The sequence below is a fragment of the Cupressus sempervirens genome, chromosome 9 (genome assembly GCF_028749045.1).
Source record: "Cupressus sempervirens isolate cs-2001-9-10 chromosome 9, ASM2874904v1, whole genome shotgun sequence".
Taxonomy (NCBI): domain Eukaryota; kingdom Viridiplantae; phylum Streptophyta; class Pinopsida; order Cupressales; family Cupressaceae; genus Cupressus; species Cupressus sempervirens.
Window position 1 is genome coordinate 809,626,762 of NC_143126.1, and position 13,193 is coordinate 809,639,954.

Consider the following 13,193-nt stretch of genomic DNA (forward strand, 5'->3'; position numbering starts at 1 on the left):
TGAATAATCGATTAGGGCAAATAACCAGCCAACCTAGTTAAATCCCGAATTGACCCAAACGAAAATAGGCTATTCATATAAATAGGAATTCATCTATGGCAAAGCTGCCAGAAATTAAAATAAATCAATTAAAAAGCCTGAAAACCCAAAAACACATAAATCACCTTAAACAACTTTCGCGACAATGCGAACCTCTAAATGCACAAACACGCTTACTGGTCTAATCACATAATGCAATGAGTTCAGATTTAATAATCAACAAAAGGTTTAAATTAAACATTTTAATAAAGGCTACGTCGACCATACAAGGACGACATTGGTAAAATATGAAAGGCTGAATCACTAACTCCATGTGCCACTGCCAGGGATATAAATCCTGCACACTAAACAACACGATCAAGTGCAATTGCATATAATAACATAGCCGAAGCAATAAAGCATTAAATCACCTAATTTAACCATTTATTTAATTATATTAAAATAATCTATTTACATCACTCACGTTCACATAAAGCATAACAACGTAGGAATGAAGTAAATAACCATAGCATTAAATCCATCACATAACATAATCAGAGGTATGTCCAAATACTAGATAACCAGATATCATCATAAAACACATTGTCATCTCAAAATGGCATCATCATGCAATATGATTAACTAAACAACATAGTAGTCTAATATCTATGATACTGGAATCAAAGAGTAACATTTGACCCTCAGGTCATCTCAAATGTAAAACATCACATGAGTAACAAATATCTTTCTAATCAGAAATATAACAAGGTAAATGTCCACAGCACATAACCAAGTAATCCAACAAGAACAATCCATTCTAATTACTTAAGAATTTAATAATGACTGATTACTCGGCATTAAAAAGGCATTTAAAACACATAAGAAAACATAGTAAAAACATGACTAACCATTGCTACAGGAACTAGTCCCGTGTAGCATGGTAAAAAGTACACAGTGCAATCTCTACACACATCTCAAGGTAATCACGGAACAACCTCATGATACCACATCGATCCTGGTAACCACTGGCAAAAACCTCATTGAACCAAAAATTACATCATAATCTCAAAGATCAGTCAAAAGCATAATCAACGCAATTGATAAAGAAAAATAAATCCAAACACCTCAACGGTGTAGACCACTCAGGGTCACAATCATGATCCATCACAACAAAAGATCAACAAGGGTGCATCCATCAGGACGACTTACAAAAGTCAAATGGGAGAGGCACTACATGAGCATCCATTGTGTATGATCCATTTGTCATTTTTGTTCACATAGGTTACCAGTGTTGTTACCTCATCTTCATCTAACTCATCCTTCATGGCTACATAGACTACCTCATCATCATTTTCATCAACATCCTCTTCTTCAACAATGTAACACTTTTTGCCTTTGTCTTTGTAATCTTTGCTATCATCTTCTCTTTTGTTCTTGTTCTTGTTGCCTTCTCTGTAATTCTTCTTCTATGTGCTTCTTGTTGCAATATTCACTACTTCATTGCAATTAAAACAAATGATAGGAATCTTACCTTTGAATTTACCTTTCCCTCTGTGAAATCTTCTGGCTAGCAATGCTTCCAATTGTTCCACATCTTCTTCATCTATGCTGCTGTCACTGGATGCATATTTTACCTTTTTCTTCTTCTTCTTTTGTTTCACCTCCTTAGTGTCTTTCAATGATAACTTGGCCTTGAAAGTAGATTCAAGATTCTCAGGTTTGTAGTTATCAAAGTTGGACAACTCAAATGTAGTGAGTCTTCCCACTATTCCTTCATAAGTTAGTGTGTTTCTTGGTACACATCTTAATTCTTGTATGGCTGAAACTCTAATAGCATAGATGGGGAGTAAGGTTCTTATGAATTTTCTATTAATAGTGTCTTCTAAATGACCACCCAAACTTCTTATTGCATGTACTACTTCTTTTATTCTAGAGGCATATTGAGCAACATTCTCACCTTCATCCATTTTCATGTCATCAAACTTTCCTCTAAGGCTTTCTCATTTTTCTCTTTGAACATTCTGATCTCCTCCATAGATATCAATTAAGGCTTTCCACATCTTGAATGTAGAGTCACATCTCTTGATGTCATCAAATTCAACATAGTTGAGGGCAAAGGCAATCTCTAGCATTGCCTGATTGTGCTCCTTTTTCTTCATATCTTCTGTAGTGGGTATAACTAGATCAACATGTTCTACTTTAATTGAGGTTTTTGCATGATTACTTATTGATCCAAGGTGCAGCTACATCAAACTTTTCCATGTAGTGAAGTTATCTCTGTTGAGCTTGGGAACTGCTCTCTTGGACATCTTTGATCTTCTTGCTTCTAGTACCTTTAAACTAAATCAACAGATGGTTCTGATACCAACTGTTAGAAATGCTTTAGAATAATTGGGGGGTGGTGTGAGTGAATCAGTTATTCAAGATCCAAATGTCCTATTAAAACTTTTTTTTCACCAAGTAAAGTGAGCCCATTAAACTGTTCATGCATCCAAGCTTAAACTTTCCTACTTAGCAAGTTACTAATAACACATGAAGAATCATCACATAACACAATGATTTACGTGGAAACCCAATTTGGAAAAAACCACCAGTAACATGCTACTCAATTCTCACTCTTCTAAAGTAATGCCATTGCCCTATTAAAGGCTACAACACACTGTTAAATGTGACCTGGTTAAAGGATTTAACTGTCCTGTTAGAAGTGGGCCTAGTTAGACGACTTTAGAACATTCACTTGGAATGTCACCTTGTTAAAGATGTACAAATGGCTGTTAAACTAACCTAAGTCCATAGGATTTTACCCTAATTGATACAATTTTTAGAGAGTAACAACAAGGACTTTTTACTTGATACAACTCACAACTTAACTTGCAGATTTCAAATCTCCGTTCAGCTCACAACATTGCCTGGCTTTCAATCTCTTCAACTCTGACAACTTGTCCTCCTTTCAAGCTTTGTCTCCTTAAGTCTCCTTGCTTGATGTACTAGTTCAATCTCTTATATGCCCACTTATCAAAGAAGAGCCTCTGTACTCTATTGTTCCTTCTCAATGCCTTCTCTTTGATATACTTCAACAACTTCACAACTTGGCACCCCAACCACTCTTGCTTCTTGGCCTGCGACTCCTTAAATAGAAGTCTAGAATACTTTTCCCTCTTGAATCTTCTCACTTTTAATTTCAGATCGAATGGATTAGGTAGGATTCAATGAATCTACCCCATATCTTGTTTCTTCTGGAAACATCATGAAGAATCCTCCTAAATTCACCAAAAAATGGTTTATCTAAAATTCTATGCCACCATCTCATCATCCTTATTCTCCATCTGGTTCACAGGTAACAAACTTGTTAGCTCAGATTTGGCGAATCTTTGACTTTTCAACTAATGCAGTAGATTGACACTATTGAAATTCTGATGCTCAGCACATACTGCGTTACTTAGCACCAACTACATTTTACTAATGCTTGGAACTTATTGTGGATTCACTTGACATCTACTAAGTTTTTTCTGACGCTCAACACCTATTACTTGCTCGGCACCTGAACTTTCTTGGCTCCTTCTGTATCACTCGGGACACACTAGATTTTTCCTTTGCTTGGCACTAACTAAAAATTTTCTTAGCATAAACTAGCTTGCTCAACACTCACTAATGAACTTAGTCAAGCTTTGTAGAGAACCTTGTTACAACTTATTCTTCCAATATTTCTAAGTGTGGCCAACTTCTGTATCTTCAAGTGTATTACCAATACATCATTTTACCATTGTCTTAACCGATCCTTGCACTTTATTACAAAACAATAACTCAACCTCTCCCTTAGGTACATTTGTTACACCTTGTTGATTAAATCCTCTTCATCAATCAACTAAGTGATAGTACTTGGATCTTATAAGAAATTATCATTCTAGCAAATAGCAAGTTTGACATTAGTAACAAAACAATTATGAAAACATTCTTTATCAACAATCTTCGTCTTTGCAAACAATTTTCCTTCTTCAACAATGATATTTTCAATCAGAGTTCCAACACTTATTAGTTAAGGGACTAGTAATAAGATTATAAATCAAGAATTTCATTGTAACCATTTTTAAAGTTCATACTAATTCACCTCCCCTCTTAGTACCAGTTGAGACCAACAATTGGTATCAAAGAATAGGTCCTAAGAGTAACGATCTTAACAATTAAAGGGAAGATCAAATGGAAACCATTAGACTTTAGAGACAAGTTGATGAAGTTGAGGACACTATTGATAACTTCAAAATAAAATTTGAAAGAATCACAGGAAAAGAGGAAGAAACTAATGAAGGTGCTAGATGAAAGTCAAGTGCTAATAGAAAATCTAGAAGAACAAAGTGGATCCAAATAATCTAAAGAAGTAATATAAGATCCTCATTTGATTAGTTTCATTCTCACCATTTAGCAGGACTCTTCTATTAATTAGGAATTCTCCTCTTTTAACATCTTTCAAATGTGATGATTTGACATCTTCATCTACACATACAACTCTTTCTTGGACTTCACTGCTCCTATTTATCCTTCCTTATCTTTGAATACATTCACATGATCTATGAACTTCTCCATAGTGAAAAGTTGTTCTACAGAAGCCCTCTCTTCATGATCCTTGTCCTCTTCCTCTTCCTCTTCCTCTTCCTCTTTGATATCTATCATTCTACTTATGTAACCAATTAAAATTGTTTCACCTCTGGTTTTGACTACTACTACTAGCCTCATCCTTCTTCTAATCTTCATTTAAGCCTCGATAAGACCATCCACTTGATCTTCCACCAAGACCTCTTCCATTTTGTCTTCTCTCAAACTTCTTGTTCATCTTTTCCTCTACTCTTAGAGAAATCTAATATGCCTCCTCGATAATGTTCATTATGGCCAAAATCATCTCCTAAATACTTGGCCTCAACCCATTAAACTAATGGGAAATTTTTTCCTTTCCATCTTTCACATAGCCCATTTTAATGAGAACTTGGTAGAAATATTATGTATACTCTTGAATGGATCTTCCTTCTTTCTTCAATCTTTGCATTTTCTTCAATAGATCAAGCTCATAATTGAAGAGAATGCATTATCACTTCAATTTATCCTCCATTCAACATGATAAAATGATTTTCTATTTTCCTCTTCTAGTTCTCTCTAGTTGGATCTCCTAGCACTAGATATTTACATGACCCTTCATTCTGGACTTCAAAAATTTGACCCTATTAGGATCTTTGATACCATCATACTCAAAATATTCTTCCAATTCATTTATCCAGTCAGTCAATTCCTTTGGGTTAAGATTTCCCAAAAATGTGGGAACCTCAATCTTAGGTCTTTTCCCACTTTTGGAAAGGCCCCTAAAAAGCCTTTCTTCCCCTAAAAAGCCTTTCTTCTTCTTGGTTTAGAAGTTTGTCTTCTGTTTCCTGCATGACATTTCCTTCTTCTTCTTCTTCTCTTTCATCCTTACTTTCATCTCTTATGGAAAGATGCATCCCTCTATGAATTTGTTCTTGCAATGTTTGTGTTTGTCTCTAGAGGGTTCTAACCTTAGGTGGTACAACTCTGACTCTTTTTCCATGTTCCCTTTGTGGAGGCATTTTTGCACTTATCATTGAAACCTGTAACCATGATCCAGGTGCAAACTACCTCATAATAAAAAATTTGTCAAGACACTTGGCACAAACCATGGTCCTGGTATAAATTGTCTCACAATTAGTGATTTGTATACACACCCAAGACCTCCTACTATGCTACCACTCGATGAAGCATGTTCCCATTAATACCACAAACACATAACAAAAAATAAAGAAGAAAAAAAAAACCTATTTTGCAAGAAATCAAAATGGTCTTCTTATTATTTCCAAAAGTATGGAATCACACAATTCAAATATATAATATGCAAAGCCACATGGAAATCTTCCTCACAATATTCTAGAAGACAAAGTTGTGAACCACCACCCAGAACCACCTAAACAACCTTCAAGCCTTGTTTATATGGTCAATTTATTATTGCCCAAGAAGGTTCCAAACATTTATATGTAACCTTTAAGGATGAACAACCCTAAACTTACATTATTTTATTACATAGAATTGACACAAAAAAATTACAAGTTATACTTTCATGATTTTTGGGTAGCCAAACTTCAGGAGACCATAACTCTCAAACTATTGACTCAATTGGCTATTATAACTCCTTTTCTAAAATGACAACTTTTTTTCTACATTGCTTGATCATGCAAGCATCCACCTATCAGTATTTGACCTAATTTGAGAGTCATTTAGACCTTCAAAATTGAGCTCAAATATTTTGTACCAAAAAATTGTACCAAAAATCTGCAATGACTTCACCAATACATAAGATATGGCAATGAAACTCATCTTGTCGATTGATAGATCAAAGATGAACCTTGGTGAAATTAGAACATTCTGAGCTCATATGATGAAGTTACTAAAAATAATAAGCTTCCATAATAGAAACTTTGCACTAGAACAACCTTTACTCAAAAGACAAAAATAAGAAATATTTTAGGATGATCCAAGATTGCCCTTATAGCCAGGTTGCTCCTACATCATATTCATACCATAAATTATCTAAAATCAATTTAAAAGTCTCACCTTCCCCAACCCCAATCATTATTTTGATAGCCCTTGTTAGAGGAACAATTCAAATTGATCAAACCATTTCCTACATCAATTCATGAGAGAGAAATATGCCTATGAGCTTACAAAAAAACCATATAAAAGGATCAAATTGTTATAATATTTAGAATAATTGAGAAGGGGGAGTGAATAAGTTATCCAAGGTCTAGATTTACCATTTGAACAAACAAACACTTAAATAATTTTAGATCTCATCATTCCATTGCTTGATCTCTACTGTAAAGTTTCAGTAACATTAACTAGTTGTTCACTATTCTAAAAATAAAAGACTTGCAGAATGTAAACATTGGTCACCAAAACATCGTAATAAAATCCACAGAAGTTTGACACTAGGATTTAACATGTAAAAACCAATTTTGGAAAAATCACCAGCAACATGTCACCAATTTTCACTCTTCCAAAGTGAGCCCTGTTAGAATATATAGTTCACTAATATAACTGGGGGGGTGAATCAGTTATCTAACTATTATCAATTTTATCAACCTTAAAAAAACTTAACCATATGATAAATATAATTAGAAACCATAATAAGATACTCATGCACAATAACATCATATCTGTTAACTAGAGAAACCCTTGATCAGAAGGAAAACCCTGGTGGGGATGGTACCCACAAGATGATGTACTAATATAAATATTTCTTGTTAGAGGATGGACCCTATTAGGAGTCTGTAAAAAAATTTAGTTCATAATAGTCTCTGTTAGGTGACTCTGAATCCATGTTAGGAGATTCCAAACCTATTGTGCCAACCCTTTTAAGAGTTGTGGAAGAGGACTGGACCCACTACCAAAACAAATTCAAGGGAAAGATCAATGAACCCACTGTCCAAATGATCTTTGTATTATTCCTTGCATGTTCTTTCTTCCTCTTCTCTATCCTATCAATCAAACTTTTGATCTTGTAACCAGATCAAAAATCTCACATCCAATAATCCCTTGCATCACTTACTTGCATTCAATAAACACTCTACTCCTTTTCACACTTTCCTTCATATAATACTTGATACACTATACAAACAAGTAAAAAATCTTTCCTTTATACCATATCTTAAAAAAATTCCTTGAGTCAGCCTTGAGGCTTTCCTAATTAATTACAATAAGATAATTAATTAATTATAATTACAATGGCACTGTTGGCTCACAGTCTATACAAAACTTTACACATGTGATACTAGGGCTTGTGCATCCATTGACCCCACCATCTGACTATCCTCTATCACTGGATGACCATGTATCTTATTATTACATCTTAGATGAAAGATATACTCCAAACATTAAAAAATTCTTTCCAAGAACTCTGTCTCTGTACTCCTCTTAGTAAACCAAGTACAACTTCTATACATCTTTGACTTATGTGTTGCACATTAAACCTCATCATCTGGACACTATACTAAACATATTTATGACAGTGCATCACCATATAAGCAAAACCTTGTCTGTACAATATAGATCTCTCTCTACTACTCTGTCAGTCTTCACAAACTTACTACTATGTTGACATCAGTGAAAAAAAAAGTCATGAATGCAAGCTTAGGATACTCCCAGAATGTAGTATCATTAGCATTCATGCTAATAATCTCCCCCTGTGGCATTGATGGAAACATAGATGAAAAATATCTAAGTCCCAAGAACAATACTTTGTTGTTGTTTTTGTTGTTCTCATATTTTCAAATCCTCTTGATCAATCAAATCTAAAATCCTCTAGACCACTACTCTGTTCTTCATCTTCTTTAGGATCAACAATATTTTTTTACACTAAAAAAATCACAATACATCAGAATTCCTCATGCTACATATCTCCCCCATAGAGATATTCCTCCTTCTTCTTTACATGAATCTTTCTAAATCTCCCTAATAACTATCTCTCCTTCATTCATGTACATATCTCCCCCATTCATGCGTAGGAGATGTTTTTCATGCATATTCTCCCCCATTGACATCAATGCCAAAGTCCTCATTATGTCAATTTACTGCTCCAAGTCTTCAACTACGTCAAGTGTCCAAAGACACTGTTCAAAACCAAATACCAAGAGTCCTCAATGACTTGGCTCATCTTAGATACTCCCCCATATGGGAAGCATTAACATTCAACCCAATCTAACAATAGTGCTATGTACCACTAGACTAATGCACTTACTACATCATCTACTTAGAAGTAGGCAAGGAAATTACCTCAAGCATACCTCTTAAGTATTCAAATATATCTTTAGATAAAGGATTCATAAAGATATCTGCAATCTAATCTTTAGTACTCACATACTGATCTCTTTTTCTGTTGCCTTCTCTCTCAACACATGACACTCAATAGATATATGCTTAGTCTTGGAATGTAATACATGATTATTATACATACTCACTGTACTTATGTTACGATAGTAAATGATAACAGGTTTTGCAAACTCAATTCTAATATCCTTCAACATCTGTTTCATCCACATCACTTGATTATAATTATTTGTTGCTGTAACATACTCTGCCTCAACTGTACTCTAAGAAATACAATCTTTTTTTTTGATTAGCCAAGAAACCAATATTCCTCCAAGAAAAAATGCTTGACCACTGGTGCTCTTTCTATCATCCATATTGCTTGTCCAATCCACATCAGTATATGCACATAGAGTGAAATCACTTGATCTATTATTTCAAATTCCATAGTTAGATGTTCCTTTCAAATATCTAAATATCCTATTTATTGTTGCATAATGACACTGTTGGTGTTTGAAAACGTTACCTATTTCCAATTACCCTGATGAGAACAAAACATATCTAGGGGCAGCTATCTCCCATTTTCAACATGCCCATTCAGACACCAGGCCAACTATAAGGCTATACTCCTTCTTCTTCTTCAGGCTCTGCAAAACCTAGGTAGGTGGACCTATAGATTCTTTATATGGTACCAGTTATCAAAGCATACACTGAATCTAATACAAAGCAGATAGAAACCCTTATTTCTCCTAATAACTTATGAAATAACATATATCTACAGTAGCTAAATGCAAAATAATAAAATTCATAAGCTGAGTGAGGGCATTCTGTTTATAGCTCTTCAACTTGAAAGGGAAATTTATTTGATTAAAAATGTTGATTTCAACAACTCTCAGATATGCAGCAATGAGAAACTAATGACCCTATAGCTGATCAATGCCTAGTCCATTGGGAAAATTCATGGATCACAAACATACACATGAATATCTGAGACATGTGTGTATCTTCAGATATAGATCTATCTATTTAACTTGTAAATAGACATCTATGTTCAGTTTAAAATCTTGTTCTTACTTGATATCCTCCTCAATAAATCTGCAACCCTGTTGATTTCTATGAAGCATTTACACAATTCCTTGAACTATCAGCAACAATGAAACAACATACAGTCTTAGGGGACTGCAACTACAACCTAAACTCTTTGTTTAGAGATCATAAAACATTGAAATTCAATGAGAATGGAGAAAAGATTCAACTGAAACTTAATTATCTGCTGCTCTTTGCATTATTTCCTTGAAAATATACAATCATATGCATGAAATGAAAGACATGAAACAACCTAACAGATTTGAACTATCTGTATTTATCTTCCTACTGCTGTTCACATGAGAGAAATTGCTGAAGAAAAATGTGGTATCACAGTATGGGAACATATCAAAACTAGATCCAAAATCTGGTATCTCACTAGTGACTGGTTTTTCTCCAAAAAATGGAACCAATTCAATGGAAAAAAGAAAGAAAGATATAGAAGAGACAAAATTCTCGGATCTGTTCTAAAGACGACAAATGTCCACTTGAAATTCAATCTTCTGGCAACTGAAAACCTCTTTCTTCTTTCATCCCATCTAATCTGATTTTGTTTCATCATTATCTGCAACTGATTTGCAAAATATCTCTGCTTAATGATGAAAGCTTTTTGGGTCACCAAAATATTTGATAGAAAACCTCGTGTAGCTCAAAATAATTGATACCTGTGCAAAAACTGACTCTAGAATTGGAAAATTCATCTTCTCCTGATTTCGACGATATATAACATCGCCTATTTGGCCTCTCGAAAACCTCCTGAAAGTCATTCTGAAAATGACTCCCCTGCTAGGAACATCAGGTCTGCACATCCTTTAGATATTTTTTAATTTAAAAGAATCTCTAAAGTCACCACTTTTAAAATTAAAACCTTTTGAAATTAAAAATAATTTTCACGTCCAACTTGAAAGAGAATAAAAAATAATATTTTTTATTATTTTCCTTTTTTGAATTTCTCTTCCCTCCTCTGATTTTGGGGTCAAACTGACTTTGACCAGCTGCCACGTGTCTACATTTGATTGGCCCACATGGTCCACATCATCTGCCATGTCATCAACTACTCCGAGACCACCTGCCACGTGTTATTTCCTGATTCTCCCTCGCTATCGCTATCTGACTCAACAACCTCCACGTCATTGGCGACATGGCGACGGAATGACACGTGTCATCCTCTGCCACCTCATCATCCACCTTGGAACTTGTGCCACATCAGTCTTGCTATCTTGCTATAGTTAACTGGCGAGCATCTTCATATGGCAAGGAAACGACAACCCTCCGATCGGGACACTTGTCATCATCTGGGTGCAGCTGGAATTCTGTCCAAAATTTGACTTTAGCGACCTGCCAACTGTCTTCAGTTTCCCCACACGCGAGCTTGGCTTTAAAAAGCCATTGTATTAAGACATTAACCATTCCTTGTGCAATAGTATTTAAACTATAATAGATTTCCTCACCCACTAAATGTGGGATAAAGCGTTTTGAAAAACCTTTTCTCTATGTTTTTATCTAGTGTCTGCGGGTTTCATCTATATTTAAGCATGGATTGTCTTTGTTGCCTAGCTGCTTGGAAGTGCATTGTTGAGATTTGCGTGGGCTTTGGCATGATCTGCCTCCCTTTTTGTCGCTAGTTTCCCTTCAGCCCACTTTTTTTTTTATGATGCACAAGCTTTTCAGTTGGCATGAGCTTTGCCTTTGGACATAGGGCCTTTAACTACCGTAGAGTGCCTTCAAAACAAGGCATCTTCCTTATCAATGCGTGTGGTATTCTTTACTACACTATGTCTTCTGAACCTTCTCACCACTCGTGACTTGGTCTTTAACCTTGGCATTAGCTGCTAATACAAAAACATCTCCTATGCTTAAAAAACCTTGTCTTAAACACTGCCGCCTTGGATCTTCTTTAAACTTGCAGATTCTCTTTTTTATACTTGCCGTCCTTTATTTTCCTTGTACATGGGTAGAGCTCTACGACTGCAGGCGTGGGATTGCTATTTGTTTCAAACGTGGATGCCTGTTCCTTCCATTGGCACCCTTGCACCTTCCTTATCTCGTGTGTTTAGTCTCTCATGTCGTAATCTCTTGGCGTGAGTTTTACCTTTGTTGGCAGCTCCACTCTGTTTGGTGTGATCCTTTGGGTACCTTCTTTGCTAGCTGGCTTATTACATTTGACGCTGCCCTGTTCTCCCTCTTCAAACAGCGGGATGCTCTTCAATGTGGGCTACAGAGGCATGATCTTTTATTGCTTTGAATGTGCAAGTGTGATTCCTGTCTTCATAGCATTCTTGTCCACTGGAGAAATACTTTGCGCTTTATTCTGATTTCCAAAGGACACTTACTCAGAATGACTAATTAAATTCTTTATCCTCTTGGTTCTTCGTGAACTATAGTCTTGTCCCAGATTTGCATCATTTGGTTCTGGTGAATTTTTCATAGATTCAGATCTTAGTGCATCTTCAAATAATATTTGAAGTTGATAGTTCTTGATCGATAACATTGATCCTTCTTTCAAGTAGTCTTCAACTTGCATAGACCCTCAATCAGTCTGATGGAATCAGTCGGACCCCAAAGCAGGTCCGGCTAAAAAAAATTTTGTTTCTAAACAACTGACAATTCAAACTGACCCATCAACCTCCTTAAACTGACTGGAATCCACTTTGACTACTAGTTGATCATTAAAACTCTTTTTAAAACAATTTTGCACCATTGAAAAATCTGTGTCAGGAGGCCTGTTGCCTGGCTTTAAAAACTGTCATATTCACCTGACCGGGCTCCAAAACTCAGGATCTTTGTTCTCTCCGACATGCTTAACAGGCCTGCCAAATCTCGTCACATGAATACATCAGAGTCAAAATATACCGACCTCCGAAGTTGGCCACTTCAAACTACCTGCAGAATAACATGTCAGAAAACCACAAAGTGCATTTAGTTTGATCTCTGAAAACTAGGAAAAAGGATGTTTAAGGATATGGAAATAGGGGCATTGGTACTCCGTCATGAGGAGAAAATGATTATATGATTTAGGCTCATGATGAATCACGGGGCACGCTTGGTGAAGGTGCAAAGTTGGCTACTTGGAATTGCCGGACAGGGGACAATATCATAAAGATGTTTTTGGCAAATGGAATGACCCTGGTAAAGTATGCAGATGAATTCGTCAGGGTTTATAAACTAGCACACTTAGAATATTTTCAGAGTAGAATGTAGAGGAACAAACCATTTGGTCCTACCAATCCCGG